The sequence below is a fragment of the Oncorhynchus mykiss genome, chromosome 27 (assembly GCF_057628025.1).
Source record: "Oncorhynchus mykiss isolate SJ-2025 chromosome 27, ASM5762802v1, whole genome shotgun sequence".
NCBI lineage: Eukaryota > Metazoa > Chordata > Actinopteri > Salmoniformes > Salmonidae > Oncorhynchus > Oncorhynchus mykiss.
The window spans coordinates 10,440,797-10,467,612 of record NC_143048.1 but is presented as its reverse complement, the minus strand read 5'-3'; the positions used below and the strand labels follow the sequence as shown (position 1 = coordinate 10,467,612).

Below are 26,816 nucleotides of genomic sequence, written 5' to 3'. Positions count from 1 at the left end.
TGTGTTGTGCATAGAAGTCCACAAGCGAAGGGAAAAGGTAAGAGGAGGAGAGCGCATACATGCGAGAAGGAATACAACATGGCTGCTTCACAGTGAATATTGTTTACGAGTGATCAGGACTGTATTTATTGTGCCGATTCTGTTCTTTTTTTTTTTCTTCAACAGAAGTCACCTGAACGGGGATAAACATACCTGAATTTGTCCAATAGAAACTCTCGTTTTCAACTGTTGGACTAATGATTACACCATGTGTCACTGTCTGTCCATGTGTCACTGTCCATGTGTTACTGTCTGCCACCTCAACATTTTCTCTCGACCTGTGTGCACCAAAGTTGTACACTTTCTTTCATAGGCTAGGTTGTAGCAAGCTCATGATGGGTATAGGCTAAATTAGAGTATCATGTATTTAGTAGCCTAAACCTATCGCTGTTACATTGAACTGGGAGAATGGAATATTAACGACAGTCATCCAATATGCTGCAATAGAAATATATACATGCTCATGAAAAAAAATAAACATCCTCCCTCATCTTAAATGGCACTGACTGACACTGGTGTGTAGCCATAGGACCACATAGCATCTGACAGCTACTGTACAGTGTAGCTGTCAAATGCTCACCAGATAATATCCGTCAGTTAACATGGCCTTTATGAATTATGAAGCCTTTAGGTGCTTTATGTGCTTGTTTTGATTACATACTGTAAATGCATCAACATTCTCAAAAAGGGACGTTAGCGGATGAAGATTATGCCATAGAATAAAACAAATAAGATTTCCTAAGCCTGTGTTTGGGGTGGCAGGCAGGGGTGGAAATCTGATCAACTTTGGAATGGACAATTACATTAAATTTTCTCAAGAGCAATTCCTGAGGGACACACCAAAAGTAGTGCTGTAACACATAGCCTATGTTATAATATGTTAAATGTATTTTGATGAACCATAATTACTACTACTGGATAATTGATACATAGTTAACTGAAGGTTTGTTCCAACTTGTTCAAGTGTTTAAATCATTATAATACTACTACAAATAATAGTTATAGCAGTCCAGAATATATGCAGGCATTTGTATTTACAACCAGCAATACCAAGAAAAGCCAGTATGGAGCAATGGTACTGTACACTGTGTATGGGTGCAGTTTTCGTAAATACAACGAGCATGGCGAGATCTCATCTAAAATCTCCATTGAGAACCAACGTCTCAGTATTGAATTTACCTTTTTATTTGACTTTTTCCCGATACATTTATATGGTCATTAAATATGTGCCACTGGCCTGAGTCTACTACAATAGCTTTACAAGAACAAAAAGCTAAAAATAAGTACAATTCTAAAAGCAAAATAACTACTTCAATGAATAACCCAAATAAATCAACCAAAATATCCTTCAAAAATACTTATTTATTGTTCAGTCAGTGTCTCAACTCTTCAAACAACAGCTATGGACAAGTACACTACCATTCAAAAGTTTGGGGTTACTTAGAAATGTTCTTGTTTTTTTTTTGTACATTAAAATAACATCCAATTGATCAAAAATACAGTGTAGACATTGTTAATGTTGTAAATGACTGTTGTAGCTGGAAACGGCTGTTTTTTTATGGAATACCTGCACAGGCGTACAGAGGCCCATTATCAGCAACAATCACTCCTGTGTTCCAATGGCAAGTTGTGTTAGCTAACCCAAGTTTATAATTTAAAAAGGCTAATTGATCATTAGAAAACCCTTTTGCACTTATGTTAGCACAACTGAAAACTGTTGTTTTGATGAAAGAAGCAATAAAACTGGCCTTCGTTAGACTAGTTGAGTATCTGGAGCATCTGAAACTCATCAGTCTATTCTTGTTCAGAGAAATTATGGCTATTCCATGTGAGAAATTGCCAAGAAACTGAAGATCTCGTACAACGCTGTGTACTACTCCCTTCACAGAACAGCGCAAACTGGCTCTAACCAGAATAGAAAGAGGAGTGGGAGGCCTGAGCAAGAGGACAAGTACATTAGAGTGTCTAGTTTGAGAAACAGATGCCTCACAAGTCCTCAACTGGCAGCTTCATTAAATAGTACCCGCAAAACACCAGTCTCAAAGCCAACAGTGAAGAGGTGACTGTTTTATTGTATTGAGTGGTAGAAGTAAAGAAATGTCTAACATATCCTTTGTTTGAACTACTTACTGGAGGTCAGGATCAAACCATTGTGAGGCAAAGGGTGGGTAGGTCGCAATCTTTTGAAACTTAAAAACACGCTATTAAGTGTCTATAATCATCACAAGTGCTTTCATTGCATATTATTAAAATTACAAGTTATGTTTACAGTGATATATTGGGGGGGACAAATCATATTTTTCCCAGGATGGGGGGGTCGTGTCCCCCCGTCTCCCCTGGGATTTCCACCTATGGCGGCAGGTACCCTAGTGGTTAGAGCGTTGGGCCAGTAACCAAAAGGTTGCTGGATCAAATCCCCTGACAAGGTAAAAAATCTGTTGTTCTGCTCCTGAACAAGGCAGTTTAACCCACTGTTCCCCGGTAGGCTGTCATTATAAATACGATTTTGTTCTTAACTGACTTGCCTAGTTAAATAAAGGTTCAATAAAAAAACATACCTTTTTTTGGCGTTTATCCACAACCCCTTCAAAAACCCGTTAATTTCCCCATAGGCTTTGTCCAACGAACCATGGCAGAGTTAGTGTCTACAAAAAGATGCCATTACTATTGAGCTCTATAGCTACACTGTTTAGTACAGTATAAAATTAATTAAGAGGGAAATGAAGGAACACATGAACAAACGGCAGCCTATGTTTATGTGCATTCTTCCATGAATAAACTGAACTGACACACATCATACATTCTCCTGATGTGACCCGACTTAGTAACCTGCACTGATGTCTGACCAAACATAAGTAGTACAGAAAGCAGAGTTGTATGTGATCCCTCCCATGTTGGGATTACAGTAAGATCAAAAAGTATCACTAAAGACTTAAGACCTTTTGAAAGTCAGCCTACACAGTAGGCCTACGTCTAAAGTTTAAACTACGGATTACGAAAAACAATCATGCATACTTGTCAAGCATTCTTTAGAGCGAAAAATATTTTTTTAATTATAATACATTTTTCACTTGCATATGAGAAAAAAATTATTAAAATGGATTTACACTCATTATTCAACATCACCTGTTCCTCAGTTCACATTAGAATGAAACCCTCAGTAGCTTTTCGCTAATCATCCGGGGCTGCCCGAGATTGATTTAACCCCGCTCTGATCAGTGTTCACACAGCATAGCATCCAACTAACACATCCATCCAAAAGAGACCTGGCTCTTAATAAACTTAGTACGGGTCCATCATGGAACAGCTTTGAGTGTTTCAGTTTTGCTTCAATTAAAAGGAATCCATAATTTTTCATTGACTGGATTTGGTGTCTGTGGTCAGTGAGCAGCAGAATTATCTTTGTCAAAGTCATAAATATTCTTTGTTGAAATAACCATTCGTGTGCCAAAATGTGGTTAATTTCAATTTGCCCTGAGAGTATACACAGATATTGTGTTAGAGGTAAAAGTTAAAGAGTATAGTGTATTTACAAGTCTCCAAGTCTTTTTTCTTAGTAAACTGTAGCACACTTTCAGCGCTCATGTACACAATTGGACAGTGATCGTAATGTCACGTCATCACTTCCATGGCCAGTGTCACGCCCTGGCCATAGAGAGGCTTTTATTTTGTATTTTGGGTAGGCCAGGGTGTGACTAGGGTGGGCATTCTAGTTTATTTATTTCTATGTTTTCTGTTTCTATGTTTTGGCTGGGTATGGTTCTCAATCAGGGACAGCTGTCTACTGTTGTCTCTGATTGGGAATCATACTTAGGCAGCCTTTTTTCCTTTGTATTTTGTGGGTAGTTATCTTTGTTAGTGGCACTATAGCCCTTGTAAGCTTGACGGTCGTTTCTTTGTTTCTTGTTTTGTTGGCGACATTTACATAAATAAAGGAAATGACGTCCGTGACAACCAGACCCTTTAAAAACCCCAACATGTTTTCTGAGGTAGACTCATTTTCTTTTGTGATGCACTGACCGAACTAAAGGAAGGCTAGCTCCTGGCCAGTGTTCTCTGATGAAGACACTGCTTGCGTCTTCATCAGTATTAATGCAGGTCACATGGTGGAGGTCCATTGTGGGTTACCACACCCTGCTACTGTAATTCAACGACTCAAACACGAGACCTATGTGGCAGGGTCTACAGTCAATCACGGATTAGAAAAAGCAAACCAGCCCCGTCGCAAACACAGACGTCTTGCTCCCAGACAAATTAAACAACTTCTTTGCTCGCTTTGAGGACAATACAGTGCCACCGACGTGGCCCGATACCAAAACCTGTGGGCTCTCCTTCACCGTGGCCAATGTGAGTTAAATATTTAAACGTGTTAACCCTCGCAAGGCTGCTGGCCCAGACGGCATCCCTAGCCGCGTCCTCAGAGCATGCGCAGACCAGCTGGCTGGTGTGTTTACAGACATATTCAATCAATTCCTATTCCAGTCTGATGTTCCCACATGCTTCAAGAGGGCCACCATTGTTCCTGTCCCCAAGAAAGCTAAGTTAACTGAGCTAAACGACTATCGCTCCTTAGCACTCACTGCTGTCATCATGAAGTGCTTTGAGAGACTCGTCAAGGATCATATCACCTCCACCCTACCTGATACCCTAGACTCCCTCCAATTTGCCTACCTCCCCAATAGGTCCACAGACGACGCAATCGCAATCACATTGCACACTGCCCTAACCCATCTGGACAAGAAGAATACCTATGTAAGAACGCCCTTTCATCGACTACAGCTCAGCATTTAACACCATAGTACCCTCCAAACTTGTCATCAAGCTCTAGACCCTGGGTCTCGACACCGTCCTGTGCAACTGGGTACTGGACTTCCTGACGGGTCGCCCCCAGGTGGTGAGGGTAGGTAACATCATCTCCACCCCGCTGATCCTCAACACTGGGGCCCCACAAGGGTGCGTTCTGAGCCCTCTCCTGTACTCCCTGTTCACCCACGACTGCGTGGCCATGCACGCCTCCAACTCAATCATCAAGTTTGCAGACGACACTACAGTGGTAGGCTTGATTACCAACAACGACAAGACGGCCTACAGGGAGGAGGTGAGGGCCCTCGGGAGTGTGGTGTCAGGAAAATAGCCTCACACTCAATGGGAGCACCCCCCTATCCACATCGACGGGACAGTAGTGGAGAAGGTGGAACATTTTAAGTTCCTCGGCGTACACATCACGGACAAACTGAAATGTTCTACCTACACAGACAGCGTGGTGAAGAAGGCGCAACAGCGCATTCCAAAAAAATTGAATGTACTGTAAGTTTATGTATATTTAAAAGAAATTGGAGGAACCCATGCCTCACAGTTTTGAAACCACTGTTCTAGACCACCGCAATCGAGAGCATCCTGTCGGGCTGTATCACTGCCTGGTACGGCAACTGCTCCGCCCATAACCATAAGGCTCTCCAGAGGGTAGTGCGGTCTGCACAACGCATCAATAGGGGGCAAACTACCTGCCCTGCAGGACTGCTACATCACCCGATGTCACAGGAAGCCAAAAAGATCATCAAGGACAACAACCACCCGAGCCACTGCCTGTTCACCCTGCTATCATCCAGAAGGCGAGGTCAGTACAGGTGCATCAAAGCTGGGACCGAGAGACTGAAAAACAGCTTCTATCTCAAGGCCATCAGACTGTTAAACAGCCACCACTAACATTGAGTGGCTGCTGCCAACATACTGACTCAAATCTCTAGGCACTTTAATAATTAATATTTGAACGTAATAAATGTATCACTAAACACTTTAAATAATTCCACTTTATATAATGATTACATACCCTACATTACTCATCTCATATGTATATATTGTACTCTACACCATCTACTGCATCTTGCCTATGCTGCACAGCCATCACTTATCCATATATTTATATGTATATATTATTATTCATCCCTCTACACTTGTGTGCATAAGGTAGTTGTTGTGAAATTGTTAGATTACTTGTTGGATATTACTGCACTGTTGGAACCAGAAGCACAAGCATTTCGCCACACTCGCATTAACATCTGCTCACCATGTGTGTGTGACCAATAAAATTTGATTTGACCTATCTCCCACCCCATCAAAGAGCAATGAACAGACAGAGAGGGGGGAAGATGAGAGACGCGCTTTCCTAAAGCTAGTATTGTCTGCTTCAGACCAGTCTCCTGCTGAGAGCGTGACGGCTCTAGAATCTGATCCCCTTCATGCCTGGTAGCCTGGTAGCCCCTCTCATCCATACATACAACCCTGCTCTATAATAAATCAGCCACATTGAATGGTTTTCAGAAAAACACATTTTACAGCGCAGAATGCATGAAGACAGGCTTTATGTTTGTTTGGGTTAGCAACCTGGACTGGGGAAGACTAACATAGTAAATGTGACTTGTTTCAGTGGGTCACTACTTCACAGGAGAGGCATTTGAACATAACTTAATTTTAAAAAATGAAAAATGCATTATTTTTTACTTTCATGTGCCTTAATAACAAACTTGAATGCCATCTGTAAATATGAATACAATTGTTAAATTACCAGCCTAGTTGGTTCAGCCACAGAAAAAGTCAGCAACCTTCCTGCTAGCCATGATTGGCTGAGATGATGAGTGGGCTGGACATGCCGAGAGATGAGTTCTGAATGGTTTGCCATGTAGCACGCTTCTGTCTATTTGAGCCGGTCAGTATGTGTAGGTAATCCTGTCTAACCCGTTTAAAATATATATATATATTGTGTAGTAGAACTGCATAAAACGTTTTCCTCTACACTTTCTGGAGGACCGAGTTTTGAAATCAGTGGAATTAGAGTATGATAGCTAAGGAGATGGAGAAAACACTCCAGATTACATCTTCAAACTAAGGTCAACCATGGCATCCGTGACAGAGAGTGAGAAGCGTCCGTCCATGTACAGGTAAGATAGTCTAGCTAGCTACATTTTCATATATTACACATTTCTAATTTTGTCAGAAAGTAGTTTTCATTTCAAGTTAAAGTGTACTGTTAGCTAGCAAGCTAACGTTAGCTGGCTGGCTCGCTAGCTAACGTTACGTGTATGACCTGTGTATTAATATTATTTGTATCTCAGTGCCATTTGCTTTGCTAGTTATAGCCTAATTTTAGCTAGCTAACACTGAACCAGGTTGGTTAGCTACCTGCAGAATCATGCTGGGTAGTAATGTCATGAGGTGGGATTATGGTTCATTGTTTAGCTAGCTAGCTACATGTCTTAACAAAAGACTCCACTATGCATGTAACCATTACATTAGAATGTTAATGTCACTGCAAAAACTGTTGATAGTTGGTAAATTCGCTCTGGCTATGTACCCCGATTTCAGAGCACTCGTCTGAGTATGCCAGAGTCCATAATAACTGACACATTTCCGAACGTTCAACACCTGTTGAATATGGCCAGTAAATGTGGCCTGTAAACGTTGGCAACAAAGCATAATTAAATTGTTGTCAGCAGCGCCGTTGCAGTCACCAACGCTCTGGATAACCAGCTCTGTTAGGGTGAGTAAAATGGTCAGAGTGAACTGTTCTCTCATTTGTGTCTGGAAGTAGCTAGCAAGCTAGCTAACGTTAGCCAGTTAGCTTGGGTGCTTGACTGCTGTTAGGACAGAACACTCGGATCAACCCTTAAAGGGATGGCTGGGGCTAAAACTTAAGATCGATGCTGAGTGGATGTAGACAAAGAAGAGTTCTCCAGTAGTAGTACCAAAACATTCAAAGACCATTTTCAACTTTTCAACTTTCAAAGCAAAATTACTTTCCCATTGTTCCTCAACTGTAGTATGTACCATTTCCTAGATCTGAATCTCTACTTTTATCCAATTTAAAAAACACCCTTTCAAATGTTGCTACACAAGACGGAATTGAGCCGGTCGGTCACAAATGTATGTCCGGGACACTCCAGTTAGTATGATATGTATTCATTTGTGGTTGTCCAGCCTCCATTATGTATGGTATGTTAGAAATTACAATTAATATGTTATGTTATGAATTGCAATTTGTACAATATGTTAAGAATTATCAAAACATTTAATATGTTACTAATCCCAATTTGTTGTGGCTAACGATAGCTAGGAGGCTAATACTAATATTAGCTAGGCTAGGGGATAGGACTTAAGGTTAGGGTAAAGGTTAAGGTTAGAAGTTAGGTTAAAGGGTTGAGGTTAGGGTTAAGGGAAGGGTTAGCTAACATGCTAAGTAAACTCAGCAAAAAAAGAAACGTCCTCTCACACGTCCTCTCACCTCTAACCGCATTTATTTTCAGCAAACTTAACGTGTAAATATTTGTATGAACATAACCAGATTCAACAACTGAGACATAAACTGAACAAGTTCCACAGACATGTGACTAACGGTCCCTGAACAAAGGGGGGGGAGGTCAAAATCAAAAGTACCAGTCAGTATCTGGTGTGGCCACCAGCTGCATTAAGTACTGCAGTGCATCTCCTCCTCATGGACTGCACCAGATTTGCCAGTTCTTGCTGTGAGATGTTACCCCACTCTTCCACCAAGGCACCTACAAGTTCCTGGACATTTCTGGGGGGGAATGGCCCTATCCCTCACCCTCCTAAGGCTTTAACCTACAATCCAACAGGTCCCAGACGTGCTCAATGGGATTGAGATCTGGGCTCCTCGCTGGCCATGGCAGAACACTGACATTCCTGTCTTGCTGGAAATCACGCACAGAACAAGCAGTATGGCTGGTGGCATTGTAATGCTGGAGGGTCATGTCAGGATGAGCCCTTCAGGAAGGGTACCATATGAGGGAGGAGGATGTCTTCCCTGTAACGCACAGAGTTGAGAGTGCCTGCAATGACAACAAGCTCAGTCCAATGATGCTGTGACACACTGCCCCAGACCATGATGGACCCTCTACCTCCAAATCGATCCTGCTCCATAGTGCAGGCCTCGGTGTAACGCTCAATCCTTCGACGATAAACATGAATCCGACCATCACCATTCCGACCTTTTTTGCCAGTCCTGTCTGGTCCAGCAAGTTTCTATTTAGCTAAAATGCTAAAGTTGTCTGTGATGAGATTCGATCACGCAATCTTTGGGCTGCTTATACGCCACCAAACCACCCAACTTTTGTTTTTGCCTTAAGTAACCTTCTGTCTCATGTAACCATACTAAGTTGAGTGGGCCGGATTTATATTTACTATGTTACATCTAGCCTATGAGACCAGGCTGGTGTTAGTGCACTGGAGTGGAGTTGAGCAGCAGTGCTCGGAGGCATGTTGGCCCCTCTGTTAAGCTCCTGGATGTTAAAGCCAGACAGTCCAGGGTTCTGGGGGCAGCACACTGGGGCATCCATGTCAAACGCAAAGAGCAACAGTGGTGACCCAGTAGTGCTGGAACACAGCAAGCATGTAAACACTTTGGATGGAGCTGGTCTCTTCGATTGACTTCATATTCTTCTTCCCATTCACTCTTCTTCACTGGATTAATGTTACGCCTGGGGTCCTTTCAAACACTAGAGCAGTGGTCACCAACCTTTCGGAGTCAAGATCACTTTCTGATTCAAAAATGCAAACTGAGATCTACTGCTCAGATTTTCAGGTCCAACCCAAAAACAAAACAGCTAAATTCCCTGACATTTGCCATGGGCCAAAGAAAAATAAGTACAGTTTTATTGCTAATCTCATGCTATTCTACACACCCTGCCATGAGACAGAGAACATTTTGTTGTTACACATTTTGCCATGAGACTGAGATTTTGTTTTTGCCTTATTAGAGAAAATTTCCTGTGGGTGGGGATCCTCCAGGGGTCCCTTTGTCAACAGCAAGTGTAGTCTCTCTTTGACCAGCCATCTGAGAATTAAGGCATGGCCATGTTGGGAAAGAGCATGACAAGGGAAAGAGCAATGAGTAATAATAATTCATTGAATTTGTAAAGCATTTTTCTCACACCCAAGGCAGTGGGCTTGCATCAATAGTGTTTGCATCAGGGCATATTGCTGTTAGTACAGCAATATGACTGTACAGCTGCAGTCAAAACACAGGAGCATACTGTAACTTGTGCACTGAGTGTACAAAACATTAGGAACCTCCTGCTCTTTTCATAACAGACTGACCAGGTAAATCCAGGTGAAAGCTATGATCCCTTATTAAATCCACTTCAATCAGTGTAGATGAAGGGAAGGAGACAGGTTAAAGGAGGATCTTTAAGCCTTGAGACAATTGAGACATGGATTGTTTGTGTGCCATTGAGAGGTTGAATGGACAAGACAAAATATTTTAGTTCCTTTGAACAGGAATGGTAGCAGATGCCAGGCGCACCAGTTTTAGTGTGTCAAGAATTGCAACGATGCTGGGTTTTCACGCTAAACAGTTTCCCGTGTGTATCAAGAATAGCCCACCACGCAAAGGATATCAGGCCAACTTGACACAATTGCGGGAAGCATTGGAGTCAACATGGGCCAGCATCCCTGTGGAATGCTTTCGACACCTTGTAGTCCATGCCCCAATGAATTGAGGCTGTTCTGAGGGCAAAAGGGGGTACAATTCAATATTAGGAAGGTGTTCCTAATGTTTTGTACACTCAGTGAGTAACTTCGGGCTAGGGCAAGTGTACACTTGCATAACGAAAGGCATTGACCCGATATCTGAGGAAAGTGTTTCAGCTTTGTTTTCACTAATTGTTCTAAATGCTGATGGGGATGGATAGGTTTCCCCTGAAATGGACAGTCTATTCATCTAGTCCAGTCCTCTCATCAACTAAGAGACTGGTTGCAAGGATCATTGAGCACAATTGGTGCTTCACAAAGTGATTGGACCAATGGCTTTGTCTGGGTTGTCTTGGCAGCAGGAAGAAAAGGCACCAAAAAACAAACCAACAAAAAACATTTGTGTTCACTTGTGATTTGTTATGAAAGACAGTGACCTGGATGATGAATAAATATCACCATCAACGCCAGAATCAGTTATTCAGCCAAAACATTGATGTTCCCCTGTGAAGATATTTCTACAATTAAAAATCTATAGCCCTCTAAAAAAAACAGGATATTGTCCTATCCTTCAAGATACAGTACAATATACAGTATTTGAGCTCAGAGTGAGTAGTTCCTCTCTTGTCTGATACTGGGCCCCATTCCATCATACAAAAGCATCACTCTAGTACAAATGTTTTATATTTCTCCAATTGCACATTGGCACATTGACACCTAAAAATAAGTTTGAAATAAAACTCTTAATTTTGAACAGATTGAAATGATTAGCAACAATAACAGCCTAAGTTTAACTCAAAATGAGAGATATGACAAAAATGCAACCGGTTTACTTAACTCATTTCATTGTTGTTGCAGTACAAGGGGAGGCATGGAATAGACAGGGGAGTTTGTTTTATTGGATAAAGAAATATTAAATTAAGTCTGTGGTTTCGGGCCCCACCTCTACTTCCTGTGGTCTGTGTCCCCTACTGCTGATCCAGCCAGTCCAAGAGCGTACAACAGTGTCCTGAAAGGGGGAGAAAAAAAAACATTGCTACAGTTATATAGTGAACATACCCTATACTAAACTTGTATACAGTACGTGTAGAAGTAAATGGGGTTCAGCCAAAGGTAGGGCATAGAAATAATCACAACAATACATCAGAGACCACAGTCCAATTAATGTATGTTAACCTAACCAAGGAAGTGGGGAAGTTGAATTGGTTCCTTCACTGAACCTGCTCCACTCCCAACACAAATAAATCAAGTATCCTGTCATGACAAGCTTTCCGTTAAGCAGTCAAAGTGGTGTAGATTCCGTGGCTTTTTGGGTACACACAGTAAACAACCACCAGTGGCCAGCAGAGGGACAATTAGAGCATGTGCATTGCCAATAAAAGTCCGCAGAGAGGGAGATATACAAACACAGGCCTACAGCTCAGTACACAGCTGCAACCAGGCAGACAGCCAGCACAGTCAGCACATCACTCATCTTCCATACACAAACCACCCTCTTAATGGAACCACTGAATAGACTTGTTATCCTCTCACAGTGGTGCAAGCACAGACTCCTTCAGGAGGTAGAAAGGACACGTCTTGGCAGTCGTGTGAGAAATGTGGAGTGTGTTAAAGGTGATTATGATGTCATGCTCATAGATTATTCTGGACATGGTGGAAGGCATGCAAGGTTTACACAGCAGCCAGTTGGTCAAGACATGCGTGCCTGTGTCACTGGACCCTTTTGGTGCACCTGAATTATTTTAGCAGCACCGTGGCCTGCAATGCAGTCTCATTCCGTCAAGCACAGAAATCTCAATGCATTTTCACTATAAAATGGCAGGCCACAGAGTGTCTGACAGAGAGTCAATCTGAAATGTGTATACATCAGGCCCACAAGAGAATTGTAATACAATACAGGGGAAGTACTAATCAGCTGTACATTCTAGTGGTAGAGGAAGGGACACTGAAGCTGCAGTGTTCAGGGAGGTGCTTTGCGCTCTGGATAGGACCCAAAATCCCATGAAAAGCAAGAGCCCCTGCTCCAATGGGGCAATTCTCTTACACTACCTGCAGAGATGTGCAATAGATCCTCACCTTCTACAGTTCCATCCCAACTGTGCAACATTAGAGGTCAAAGCATAGATACAACATTTTTTTGTCAGGATTAGTAATAGGCCGTCATTGTAAATAAGAATTTGTTCTTAACTGACTTGCCTAGTTAAAATAAAGGTTAAATAAAACAAATGTATAGTAATGTGCTCAGGAGCTGTGCAGGCATTGGATTTGTTTGCAGTTTTATTGCTTTCTAGAATAATTTCCTTGTACTGTGTTGCACATTTTCTTGTCAGTTAATATTTAAAATAAGTTAATATATTTGAGGTATTCTGCTATTATCGTCATCTTGCATTAAGTTCAATTGCCTTTTTGGAGATTTGTACGGTTTTACTTGACATCTTGGAAGCACTTTGCAAAGACGAAATGCTCAATTGCTCAGAAATATACGAGTGGGTGTAGAAGCCGAATATGCAAGTCATTTGGCACAGGATAACCTTTCTCCTCCCAGACTGGTTTTGTTTACAGTGCCAGCGCCAGACATATATCACTCCTGTCAAATGTCAGATGTGTCCTTGGATTTCAGTAAGGCAGCATTTGAGGTCTAGGGAGACTTTTCAGCACAGGGAGTCAATGACGTGTTTCCAATGCTTGTGTCAAATGTGCTGTCTCTTATAATAGCTATGTCCATTCTTTGGTGCCAGTGGGCTCTTCATCTTTTACTCCTCATAATGCAAAAGACAGACATATTAAGAGCAAAATACTATTATTTTTTTTTGTTGCACGAAAACCTACTGTTCGGGCATGTATCCATTTCATTGCATTTGAAAGAGAGGGCTTTATATAACATAGGGTTTGATCCAGGGACGGCACGAATAATGTTAGTCTACCCATTGGTTGGATGAGCATCTGCTGAAAATATATTCTGTAGAAGATCTAAAAGCATGTCTAATGTAAACATATTAATCATGTTCAGGAGAGTGGAGCAGACATGAGTCTATCCAGTATCACGGGTGCTTTGCCTGTCTGTCTGCTCACTGTTGAGAGGTCTGTGAGGTGGATGCACATACTCAGGAGGAATCAGAGCCTGTTAAAACCCTATCTAGAGATAGGAGAGCTGCCTCTGGTTTTGTTTTTCTGCCCTAAGCCTCAGTAGGAGGCTCGCTGTGTGACTTCCCAAAGTTCCTCCTCAAGGCAAAATGGAAATCAAACTTGACTAAGTGCAACCGGGAAACACAAATTGATGCACAGTAAAGCAAGTCAATGAAATGTGATTCTCATTCTTATCACAGGGTAGAGGTGCATGCAGAGGCGCTGTACTCTAAATCTGGCCATTACTAATAGGACTGCCAGACCATATAACATTATTCACCATGTCTCTCTCTCTCTCTAGCATTTGTTATCTATCTCAATCTGCAGCAGTTGGAAACTGAATGCACTTTGGCATCTCCTCCTCCTGTACACAAATAAGGTTATCACTGGCCATTTCTGTATAGTGTTACCCTTGGGCTTTGACTTTAAGTGCTGTGTTAGCGTGCGGTGCTCATACGGGGAGCCTCACCTTCTTTGAGCTGTGTCATATGTGTTCCATAGCTGCTGCTGAGATTTTCTTAAGCTATGCCTTCCACGTGAGCCAGTGCTCTGCACTCCGCTATCACAGTCAAGATCCACCAAGGTGCAATATTCTGTTCCATTGTGGCCTTGCTCCAAACAGGACTATGATGAAGCCGTTGAATTAGAAAAAATGACTTCTCAGGACCTGGGACTTGTAATAAGAGCCCTTTGAGGTAGAGAAAAATGGAGGATCAATCAAGATCACATATTACACACTAAAATGGCTGAGAGCCAGTGTGATCATTTTATACAGTGCCTTGCGAAAGTATTTGGCCCCCTTGAACTTTGCGACCTTTTGCCACATTTCAGGCTTCAAACATAAAGATAAAAAACTGTATTTTTTTGTGAAGAATCAACAACAAGTGGGACACAATCATGAAGTGGAACGACATTTATTGGATATTTCAAACTTTTTTAACAAATCAAAAACTGAAAAATTGGGCGTGCAAAATTATTCAGCCCCTTTACTTTCAGTGCAGCAAACTCTCTCCAGAAGTTCAGTGAGGATCTCTGAATGATCCAATGTTGACCTAAATGACTAATGATGATAAATACAATCCACCTGTGTGTAATCAAGTCTCCGTATAAATGCACCTGCACTGTGATAGTCTCAGAGGTCCGTTAAAAGCGCAGAGAGCATCATGAAGAACAAGGAACACACCAGGCAGGTCCGAGATACTGTTGTGAAGAAGTTTAAAGCCGGATTTGGATACAAAAAGATTTCCCAAGCTTTAAACATCCCAAGGAGCACTGTGCAAGCGATAATATTGAAATGGAAGGAGTATCAGACCACTGCAAATCTACCAAGACCTGGCCGTCCCTCTAAACTTTCCGCTCATACAAGGAGAAGACTGATCAGAGATGCAGCCAAGAGGCCCATGATCACTCTGGATGAACTGCAGAGATCTACAGCTGAGGTGGGAGACTCTGTCCATAGGACAACAATCAGTCGTATATTGCACAAATCTGGCCTTTATGGAAGAGTGGCAAGAAGAAAGCCATTTCTTAAAGATATCCATAAAAAGTGTTGTTTAAAGTTTGCCACAAGCCACCTGGGAGACACACCAAACATGTGGAAGAAGGTGCTCTGGGCAGATGAAACCAAAATTGAACTTTTTGGCAACAATGCAAAACGTTATGTTTGGCGTAAAAGCAACACAGCTCATCACCCTGAACACACCATCCCCACTGTCAAACATGGTGGTGGCAGCATCATGGTTTGGGCCTGATTTTCTTCAGCAGGGACAGGGAAGATGGTTAAAATTGATGGGAAGATGGATGGAGCCAAATACAGGACCATTCTGGAAGAAAACCTGATGGAGTCTGCATAAGACCTGAGACAGGGACAGAGATTTGTCTTCCAACAAGACAATGATCCAAAACATAAAGCAAAATCTACAATGGAATGGTTCAAAAATAAACATATCCAGGTGTTAGAATGGCCAAGTCAAAGAACAGACCTGAATCCAATCGAGAATATGTGGAAAGAACTGAAAACTGCTGTTCACAAATGCTCTCCATCCAACCTCACTGAGCTCGAGCTTTTTTGCAAGGAGGAATGGGAAAAAATTTCAGTCTCTCGATGTGCAAAACTGATAGAGACATACCCCAAGCGACTTACAGCTGTAATCACAGCAAAAGGTGGCGCTACAAAGTATTAACTTAAGGGGGCTGAATAATTTTGCACGCCCAATTTTTCAGTTTTTGATTTGTTAAAAAAGTTTGAAATATCCAATAAATGTCGTTCCACTTCATGATTGTGTCCCACTTGTTGTTGATTCTTCACAAAAAAATACAGTTTTATATCTTTATGTTTGAAGCCTGAAATGTGGCAAAAGGTCGCAAAGTTCAAGGGGGCCGAATACTTTCGCAAGGCACTGTATGTGCATTTAAGCTCATCATCTAAAGTCTCAGAATGAGAGACTGAGGTAATGGACCTCTGATCAATGGAGAAAAATAGTGGTTGCTATGTGGTGTGAGGCAGCTCCCGCGACAGTTCTCGGCTCTCGGATCCACCATGTTTGGTGGTGGCTCTGGTGCGGGGTCGAAGAACCCTCTCCCGCGGATCTAGCCATGGACCCAGGCTGGACGCCGTGTCTGGACTGGGCATCGGCGTAGAGGAGGGCTCCTGCCATGGAGCTGGAGGTTTCATACCGTTGACCGTCGCAGGAGGTTCCGGGCCGTGAAACGTTGCTGGAGGCTCCGGACTGGGCACTGTCGCCGGAAGCTCCGGACTGGGCACTGTCGCCGGAAGCTCTGGACTGGGGATCTTCGCAGGAAGCCTGGTGGGTGGGGCTGACACTGGTGGTACCGGGCTGGTGACACGCACCTCAGGGCGAGTGCGGGGAGCAGGTACAGGACGTACTGGACTGGGGAGGCGCACTGGAGGCCTGATGCGTGGGGCCGGTACAGGTGGCACCGGACTAGGGACACGCACCTCAGGGCAAGTGCGGGTAGAAGGCACAGGACATACTGGACTGGGGAGGCGCACTGGAGGCCTGATGTGTGGGGCCGATACAGCTGGCACCGGACCAGTGACACGCACTTCAGGGCGAGTGTGGGGAAGAGGCACAGGACGTACTGGACTGGGGACACGCACTTCAGGGAAAATGCGAGGAACAGGCGCAGGATGTACCTGACTGGGAAGACGCACTTGAGGGAGAGTGCAAGGAGCAGCACAGGACATACCGGGCTGTGGAGACGTACTGGAGACCTGGTGCGTATAGCCGCATCAATGGTACCGGTTCGATGACACACCTCGCCCGGCAAGTGCGAGGAGCAGGCACAGGACGTACTGGGCTGTGAAGGCGCACTGGAGACCTGGTGCGTATAGCCGGCATCACTTGTACCGGAACTTTAACACACTTCTCAGGATGAGTACGGGGAGTTGGCACAGGACGTACTGGGCTGGGAAGGCGTACTGGAGACCTGGTGCGCATAGCCGGCATCACTTGTACCGGAACTTTAACACACTTCTCAGGATGAGTACGGAGAGCTGACTCAGGTGGCTTTAAATTGCTAACACGCTCCTTAGGGCAAATGTCGTGCATCATCCACCAATTCAATAACTAATTTCTCTCTCCTCCACATTCTCCCTCAACTCACTGACAGTCTCTGGTTCACTCCCCTCAACTTTCGCCGACCACTCCTCACTCAATCTGTCCCAATATTCCTCCTCGGTCTCTGACTCACCCCTTGGCATTGCCGATCACTTCGTGTGCCACCCCCAATTTTTCTTAAGAGGCTGCATCTTGGGCTTGCGTCGTGGCCGCGAACCCTGGCGTCGTCTCTGTTCTCCATTTATTTTTTTATTTCACCTTTATTTAACCAGGTAGGCTAGTTGAGAACAAGTTCTCATTTGCAACTGCGACCTGGCCAAGATAAGGCATAGCAGTGTGAACAGACAACACAGAGTTACACATGGAGTAAACAATTAACAAATCAATAACACAGTAGAAAAAAGGGGAGTCTATATATACATTGTGTGCAAAAGGCATGAGAAGGTAGGCAAATAATTACAATTATGCAGATTAACACTGGAGTGATAAATGATCAGATGGTTATGTACAGGTAGAGATATTGGTGTGCAAAAGAGCAGAAAAATAAATAAATAAAAACAGTATGGGGATGAGGTAGGTGAAAATGGGTGGGCTATTTACCAATAGACTATGTACAGCTGCAGCGATCGGTTAGCTGCTCAGATAGCAGATGTTTGAAGTTGGTGAGGGAGATAAAAGTCTCCAACTTCAGCGATGTTTGCAATTCGTTCCAGTCACAGGCAGCAGAGAACTGGAACGAAAGGCGGCCAAATGAGGTGTTGGCTTTAGGGATGATCAGTGAGATACACCTGCTGGAGCGCGTGCTACGGATGGGTGTTGCCATCGTAACCAGTGAACTGAGATAAGGCGGAGCTTTACCTAGCATGGATTTGTAGATGACCTGGAGCCAGTGGGTCTGGCGACGAATATGTAGCGAGGGCCAGCCGACTAGAGCATACAAGTCGCAGTGGTGGGTGGTATAAGGTGCTTTAGTGACAAAACGGATGGCACTGTGATAAACTGCATCCAGTTTGCTGAGTAGAGTGTTGGAAGCAATTTTGTAGATGACATCGCCGAAGTCGAGGATCGGTAGGATTGTCAGTTTTACTAGGGTAAGTTTGGCGGCGTGAGTGAAGGAGGCTTTGTTGCGGAATAGAAAGCCGACTCTTGATTTGATTTTCGATTGGAGATGTTTGATATGGGTCTGGAAGGAGAGTTTAGAGTCTAGCCAGACACCTAGGTACTTATAGATGTCCACATATTCAAGGTCGGAACCATCCAGGGTGGTGATGCTGGTCAGGCGTGCGGGTGCAGGCAGCGAACGGTTGAAAAGCATGCATTTGGTTTTACTAGCGTTTAAGAGCAGTTGGAGGCCACGGAAGGAGTGCTGTATGGCATTGAAGCTCGTTTGGAGGTTAGATAGCACAGTGTCCAAGGACGGGCCGGAAGTATATAGAATGGTGTCGTCTGCGTAGAGGTGGATCAGGGAATCGCCCGCAGCATGAGAAACATCATTGATATATACAGAGAAAAGAGTCGGCCCGAGAATTGAACCCTGTGGCACCCCCATAGAGACTGCCAGAGGACCGGACAGCATGCCCTCCGATTTGACACACTGAACTCTGTCTGCAAAGTAATTGGTGAACCAGGCAAGGCAGTCATCCGAAAAACCGAGGCTACTGAGTCTGCCGATAAGAATACGGTGATTGACAGAGTCGAAAGCCTTGGCAAGGTCTATGAAGACGGCTGCACAGTACTGTCTTTTATCGATGGCGGTTATGATATAGTTTAGTACCTTGAGCGTGGCTGAGGTACACCCGTGACCGGCTCGGAAACCAGATTGCACAGCGGAGAAGGTACGGTGGGATTCAAGATGGTCAGTGACCTGTTTGTTGACTTGGCTTTCGAAGACCTTAGATAGGCAGGGCAGGATGGATATAGGTTTGTAACAGTTTGGGTCCAGGGTGTCGCCCCCTTTATCTCCTTCCGTCTGCCGTGACTCCTGCCAAGGAAGGATCTCCTGTCCTTCCATTATTTACTCCCAGGTCTAACTTATTTTCAGCATTGTAGCACGCTGCTTGGTCCTGGTGTGATGGGATATTCTGTCACGTTGTTCAAATGAATGATCGCACAAAGGCGCAGCGTACACATACTTTTAATGAATAAAGTGAAACTTAAGCAAATACAAAACAAATAAAGAATAAACGAACCATGACGACAATGCAGTGCGAACAGGCAACTAAACACAAACAATATCCCATGACCCACAGGTGGGAAAAATGCTACTTAAGTATGATCCCCAATTAGAGACAACGATAACCAGCTGCCTCTAATTGGGAATCATACAAATCACCAACATAGAAAATGAACCTAGAACCCCACATAGAAAAAATAAACTAGAACAACCCCCCAGTCACGCCCTGACCCACTCTACCATAGAAAATAAAAGCTTTCTATGGTCAGGACGTGACAAGATTAAAAAGACCATAGAGCAACGTAGGTTCATTTGTAATGAATTACACAAAAAATACTATTAAAGTGCATTGTACTGTTTACTGCATGTGAGCCTACAGCACTACATGGACAGTTAATTCCCCATCACAATGCAATGTAAACAGTACTACAGGATATTCATAAAACATCAGTCTATGTTTGCCCTCTAGTGTAGCTTTGTGTTACCGTTGGGCAAGCCGGGGTGTTATTAAAGGAGAGGGGTTTATTAAAGGAAAGATTCACCCATTTTGAATGTTGAAGCGATATTCTATCAATTCCCGGGGTTATTTCATGTTTCCACGTGTACCTGAGGTATTCACCATTAAAACAGGCAGACAATGACAAAAGTTTCACCAGGAGAATGTTCTGACCCACACTCTAAAATCACATACACAACTTGATCTATTTCCCATTCACTGCTTGGAGGGAAAACTGTTGGCATGATGATCTGATCGTATGATGCAAAACTTGTCATACCGTCTGTTTTTCTGCCTGCTTGAATGGTGAATATCTCAGTGACACATGAAATGACTCCGGGAAATGATAGAACATCACTCAGATATGTGTAAATACGATATAACATTCAACATGGGTGAATATTTCCTTTAAGTAGACCAAAGCCAGCCGTTATTGCATTTGTGCTCATGGGAGTGCCATACGATGTAACCGAATATTACATATTTCCCCCACACACAGTAACGGTAGTACATTTTAGGCAAATTTTATGACAAGCCGAACGCTTTCTGAGTCCAAACTGACATCTTTCCAATAACTACATTATTAGAAAAACAACTTTGTTTGAGGTCTGTGCTAGTTCTCAAAGCGAATGAAGCAGTCGTCTCTGCCTGCTGATTGCTAGGCAGGGGGAAGAATGTGCTGTTTGCTAGCTCGAACTTTGCTTCCCGTGAAACAGAAAAGGACAAAGTAATGAATGACAAAGATTTTCAATGAAATATGCTTTGTTACTGTAATCGTCATGTGTGTGTTCTTGTTCTTAATTTTGGTTGATGATAATTAACTAGATGATAAGTGAGCCTATAGCCATCCATGTAATGAAAACTGGATTGTTAGCTAGCTACTAAGGAAAAATTAATCAACCTTGTAAATGGTATAATTGTGAAATCATCTGCCACTGCCACTCTTGGTAAATAAGTAATACAAGAACTAGCCAAAGAAATGTATTTTAAGGAATGTTCAGTTTGCGCCTAGTTAGTTCAATTAGCTTCACATTAGCTTCCTCTGCTCTGGGATTAGATCTAGCAAAGAAATAGTAGTCAAAAACGACAGTTGGGTCACCTGCTACTGTGCTCTATTCCATTGGCATACTGTTATGTCCAGCTCAACCCCTCCCTCTCACTCTCCCCCTCTCTCTTTCTTCTCTCTCTGTCCAGTTAATGTCACCTATCCCGGCACTTACTGACACCTACCACAACACCTCCCACCTATCCTCTGTCCATGGATGTCCATGGACGTTGAAAGTAGTTGAAATTTGGTCAGTCCGCCCTGGACGGACCAAATCTGAACAAATCATAGACGTCTATGTTTCACAAGCTTGGACAGCAAAGTACAGTAGAGCACAGAAGAGAACAGTACAGTACTACTATACAGTAGAGTACAGTACAGTAGAGCACAGAGTACAGTAGAATGTACAGTATTGTACTGTACTGAACATACTTTACTGTACTGAACTCTACTCTGTTCAACTGTGCTGAGCTGTACTGTTCTGTACTGTACTGTGATGTCCAAACTTGTGAAACATGGATGTCTATGATTGGTTAGAATTTGGTCTGGTCTGGACCAACAAAATGTGGTGTTGTTTAGGGGTGGAGCTTATTACAATACTAGCCAGTGTGTAGAATATTATTACGCAAAAGAAGGATATTGCATATTTCTACCTTGTACCTATTCAGGATACATCAACATGATATTCATATGGATAATTATGCATTTCTGTATAGTGCAGACCATGTTACGGGATGTAAATCCACTTCACCTACTGTGGTTTGATGGGGTAAACTTGGGGTCATGATAGGGGCTGCACCAAATGTTTGATGTATTATAATGATTGATTATGCTTATGTTGTATTAATAGAAGGGGAAGGGTTATAAGACACCTCCCCACTACATTTATAGGGTGCTAAATTACAGATTAACAATATATACTGTATATATCATTGTAAGGTTTAATATTGTTCCACGGTTATTTTCTAGTCTCTGCCTCTTGTAAAGAAACGGTCTGCGAGATGTGTGAGTTATTGCAGTCAAAACAGGGTGTCTGTGAGAAAGTGCCTCAAGGCTAAAAGAGATACATAGACACAGAACCCTGCAGGGGAGTGAAAGAGATAAGAGACTAGTCAGACATACCACTATAAAGCAACTTGGGGAGTGGACATTTTACTGCTGAGCCCTTATAAAACACTGGAACTATTGTATCTCCTGCAAGTTTGTAAAAATGTATATGCATGGGTTTGGTCTCATGAGTAGAAGATATTGACATCGGCAGTTACATCACTTGGGGTTGACTTGGGGTAGCATATTAAAAGCAACTTGGACTTTTCCTATTTTGCAGAACTCAGGAAAGACATCAGATGTATGTGTGATGTTTGATCTTTGACTTCTGTCTACAGCTGTATTTCGATTAAAATGGTTGTGATTTATAAGTGCACATTTTGAGATTTCCTTATTTGTTAAGTAAATAACGGAGCCCAGAAAAGTGGAACCAACAGGTTCAATAACCAAAATGTTGTTTTTCAAACTCACAGTGTCATATTTTAGAAGACACCCCATTCTTTCTGCAGACATATTTGAACCTTTGTGGGAACGTTGTGGGAAAGAAATGTTTCTAATAACCAAAGAAGAACTTTAAGGGAACGTTGCTATTTGATAGGGAGAATCACATAGTTCTGAGAAAGTTCAATTACCTTTGTAAAATAACGTTATTTTGTTGGAATTTGATAACTTGTATATAACGTTCCCCACATAGTTGTAAATAAAACTATTCCCATAATGTTATGGGAAAGTTATTTTTCTAATAACCAAAGAGAACCTTAGGGAACATGGCTATTTTGGTAGGCAAAATCACATAGTTCTGAGAATGTTCAATTAACCCAATAAAATACCATTATTAATGCCAAGAGTGTGCAAAGCTGTCATCAAGGCAAAGGGTGACTATTTGAAGAATCTCAAATATAAAATATATTTTGAATTGTTTAACACTTTTTTTGTTTACTACATGATTCCATATGTGTTTTTTCATAGGTTTGATGTCTTCACTATTATTCTACAATGTAGAAAATAGTAAAAATAAAGAAAAACCCTTGAATGAGTAGGTGTTCTAAAACTTTTGACTAGTAGTGTACATTCCCACAACTTCCAAGGGTACTTTCGGAAATCCCAGACCTGGATGGAATATTATGGGAGGCAACCCATCTGTCTAGAAAGACTATTATGACATCTTCACTGTGTACTGATCCTCTCTGTAGTACATTTCTGGAGAAGTCTTAGAGCAGGGCTGCCCAACCCGCTTCCTGGAGATCTACTGTCCTTTAGGTTTTCAGTCCAACCCTAATTTAGCATATCTGATTCAGCTAGTTAAGGTCTTGTTGAACAGCTAATAAATAGAATCAGGTGTGTTATTTTAGGGTTGTACTGAAAACCCACAGGACGGTAGATCATTGCCTTAGTTATATGGAAAGAGGGATGGGTGGTCTGACTTCCTTCAGTAGACTATTGAGATTCAATGGAGTGATAAAGACTAGTGTAATGTCGCCCTCCAGTGATAGGAAAATATAAACCGTCAAATCACCAATATTATTTGTAGACACATTGCAGGTTTGGTATTTTGGGCCTATGAGGCATGACATGAAGCCTTTCATCAAATCACATATTAATGTCTTGGAACATGTGTCCTTGATGAAATATAAGAGAACATTTTGAACTTCCCCTTTGTAACAAGAAATATTTTAATGTTTCCTAATAGGCCTATCAACAGTTTACAATTATTTATGTGGGCGTTGCCTAAAGTCAAATTAAAGTCAGATTAGGCGCTCTAACAATGAAAATAATTATCTTCGAAAATGGAAAGCAGTCGGAGGGAGAATACTTGACTGCAGTGTGCAGTTTGGGGCCGGGCTCAATGTGGGCGGAGTCAAACGCGTTTAACTCGAACCCTTCCCGTCTCCTTCAAAGATCACCGAAATTGAGGTAAACGTTGAAGGTATCAACGTCAACGAAAGCAAATCTTAATCAAACTTACATGGATAAAAATATAAACCATGGAAGTGAGACTGTCATTATGCATAATGTACTTTGTCATATTCATGTTATACCAGTGCAGTGGTATATTTTTATATGACCAATTACCGCACCGATGTTAGCATAGCGTTAATTTGCACCCATTTGCACGTGAGCTAGCTAATTGCTCACAATGAGGGAATCTTTATTTGTACAAATTTGCCTACATGAGCAGTAAGCCCAGGTTTACATGTACAGTTATGTAATCGATTTGATCGTTGATTTTCTGTGTTTATTCAATGTATGCCTTGTTGTGTTTGGCTGGCTCTAAATGTGTATCGTTGATGCCCTTAGTTACACATAACGAGTCTACACAGCCTACGCATAGTATTGTAACGACCTTGGGTTTATAAACCCGGAAATCTACCCTGCCGCACGAGCATGCTTTTGCGGCACATTCGATAGCGCACCGGACCATAAGAGAAACTTCAAAACACATTTACGAAGAAAGCACACACATTGCTTTGAAACCGTGTCCAAAGAAAGATTTTTGGCATGTGAGAAATGGTGTGTTTGCAGTAGAAAATACATTTTCTGGTCCAGCAACACTCATACATGTTGTGAAAAATACTCGGGCTAATTCAGTTCCAACTCTGTTCAAAACTGTTATGCATGCTGGAGTATTAAAAAGCTGTTGAATTGTACTTTTTCTTTACTTTCGCATACACTGTGTTCACAGGAACATTGCTTGATTCTTCTCCCCTGGACCTTGGGGGACTTTTGGTGTGGATGATGTTAAGGTTAGATATTCCTTTAAATTATTCCACTGAACTGTACCAATTCATTGACATTCCTTTATTGAAAATTGTACCTTGTTCACACCACAGGGCCTACCAAAGCAAGATTTCTCAAACAACTGTGGGGTGTTTGTTTTGATGGTAAGATGCTATTCAGTATATGATATTAGTCCTATTTTCTGTTATAACATATGAAGAGTTATTATTATTTATGTGCTTGCGGCATGCATAGCACACTGTTGTTATTGCTCATACTTTTTCTTGTTTATTATTCTTGACACTTTATGTGACCAATTTCCTACAGTTTTTACACTACATACACAATTCATACATCAAAACTCAAAAACAGCAATCATTATTGTTGTTATCATAACTATCAAACTTAACAACCTACTCTTTCTTAACTTACAGTATGCTCTGTACACTCCAATGGAAGCACAGTGTGATTTCACTGAGGTATGTATAAATGAGGAAATTCTCATCACTTGGGGATATAATGTTTTTTGGGGATCCGATTGTGTGATTTTCTTTTTCAAAGGAAAACATGCAGCAAATTAGGCGATGGTGGTGCCTAGTTCTCCTGCAGAACTTTCCCATGCAGTAAGTCTTGAACATTATAAAAACTTTTCATTTGCATCCTTAAAATCACTTCTTTCACTGTAGACAGACTGACCTGAATATATTTTCATATTGAATGTATGTAATATATGTCATTCACTCATTAAGATCTGAATATATTTTCATATTGAATGTATGTAATATATGTCATTCACTCACTAAGATCTGAAGAAGAGAGGTTGAAAGATCGAAAAAGGCGGCGAAAACAAAACACACTACAGGTAGATGTCATACGAAGAGTGGTATAGTCTTAAACCCATGTTTAAAGATTTAACCCCCCCCCCTCTCCAATATATTTCAGGATGATGCAGAAGACGCATGGCGAACTGGGAGCTGTGAACTGGGTATATAGTCTACTGTGTGTAATGCTGAAGGCTTGATGCATGGCAAGATGTACTAGTTGTGATGACTTGTTGAGTAGTTATAGATATCACTGAAAACCCCTTTAGTAATAGTAGATTTTGTTTGCATGGTGGTATTGTGAAAGTGGGGTGTAATTTGTCTTGATCACCCAATGAGGCACTACTCTTAAAATTAATTATTCCTTTTTCTTCAAAGATACAGATGTTGTTCTAAGGGATACCCTAGAGACAGCAAGGTGATGTGAACACCAAACATTTAAAGGCACCGTTTCTCTCCCTAGTGTAATTGGGATGGATGAAAGACCGCATTAACCCTTAAAGAACTAAAGATTAAAGATGCTCCTCAAGAAACCATTCATGTTACAGAGAGATGAGATGTTCTATGTGACAAGAAGAAAATGACTCTTTGCCTCTTTTGAGGAGCAGGAGTGAAGCCATTTTTGAGGAGTTATCAAACCTTTTTTTTGTCTGCTGTCTTAATTGTTAATTGTGTTATGTTTAGTAAAGATGCTGTAGAAGTCACCCGAGTCTCTGATCTCTGTACTGGAGCTGGTATAACTTAATGTACAAAGCACATTCAGCTTGTCAGTATGTCTATTTGGTATATTCTGTCTCCATTCCCATGAGGAAAGTAAATAGCATTATAAATCAGGATAGGTAGTAACTGTGTGTGTGTATGTACAAGCATTTCGCTACACTCGCATTAACATCTGCTAACCATGTGTATGTGACAAATAAAATTTGATTTATGTATGTATATGTATATGTGTATATATATATATATATATATATGAAATAATATAATTACAAGGGTATAACATTTATCAACACAATTTTAACAGTACATGACATACATAACAAGTCTGTTCACTGCAACAATATATGTAGCTTGTCTCAAATATAGCATGAAGCAAAAAGTGTTACAACACATCTGCTGGTACTTTATATAATATTTCATACGATCTTCAATAAATGAAATCTATTTGTATTCAACGTGTGGCTTGCGCAAACGTGTGTTTGGATTCAGTGTATGACTGTCAAACCTCAGACAAAAACAAATGGGCGGGGTCGAACGTTGAGCCCGGCCCCGATTGCACACTGCAGTC

General features: G+C 41.9%; 1 long non-coding RNA gene across 2 annotated transcripts; it reads left to right on the top strand.

Moving 5' to 3' along the window:
* Positions 1 to 23,782: 23,782 nt before the first annotated feature.
* Positions 23,783 to 26,698, top strand: LOC118944782 (uncharacterized). 2 transcript variants are annotated; one of them, XR_005040096.2, is made up of 8 exons: positions 23,783 to 23,903; positions 24,673 to 24,733; positions 24,821 to 24,871; positions 25,142 to 25,186; positions 25,269 to 25,330; positions 25,512 to 25,569; positions 25,650 to 25,692; positions 25,907 to 26,698. It is a non-coding gene; the product is annotated as an uncharacterized LOC118944782 (long non-coding RNA). The 2 variants fall into 2 exon arrangements; XR_005040097.2 differs by lacking the exon at positions 23,783 to 23,903 and adding an exon at positions 24,369 to 24,500.
* Positions 26,699 to 26,816: the final 118 nt, after the last annotated feature.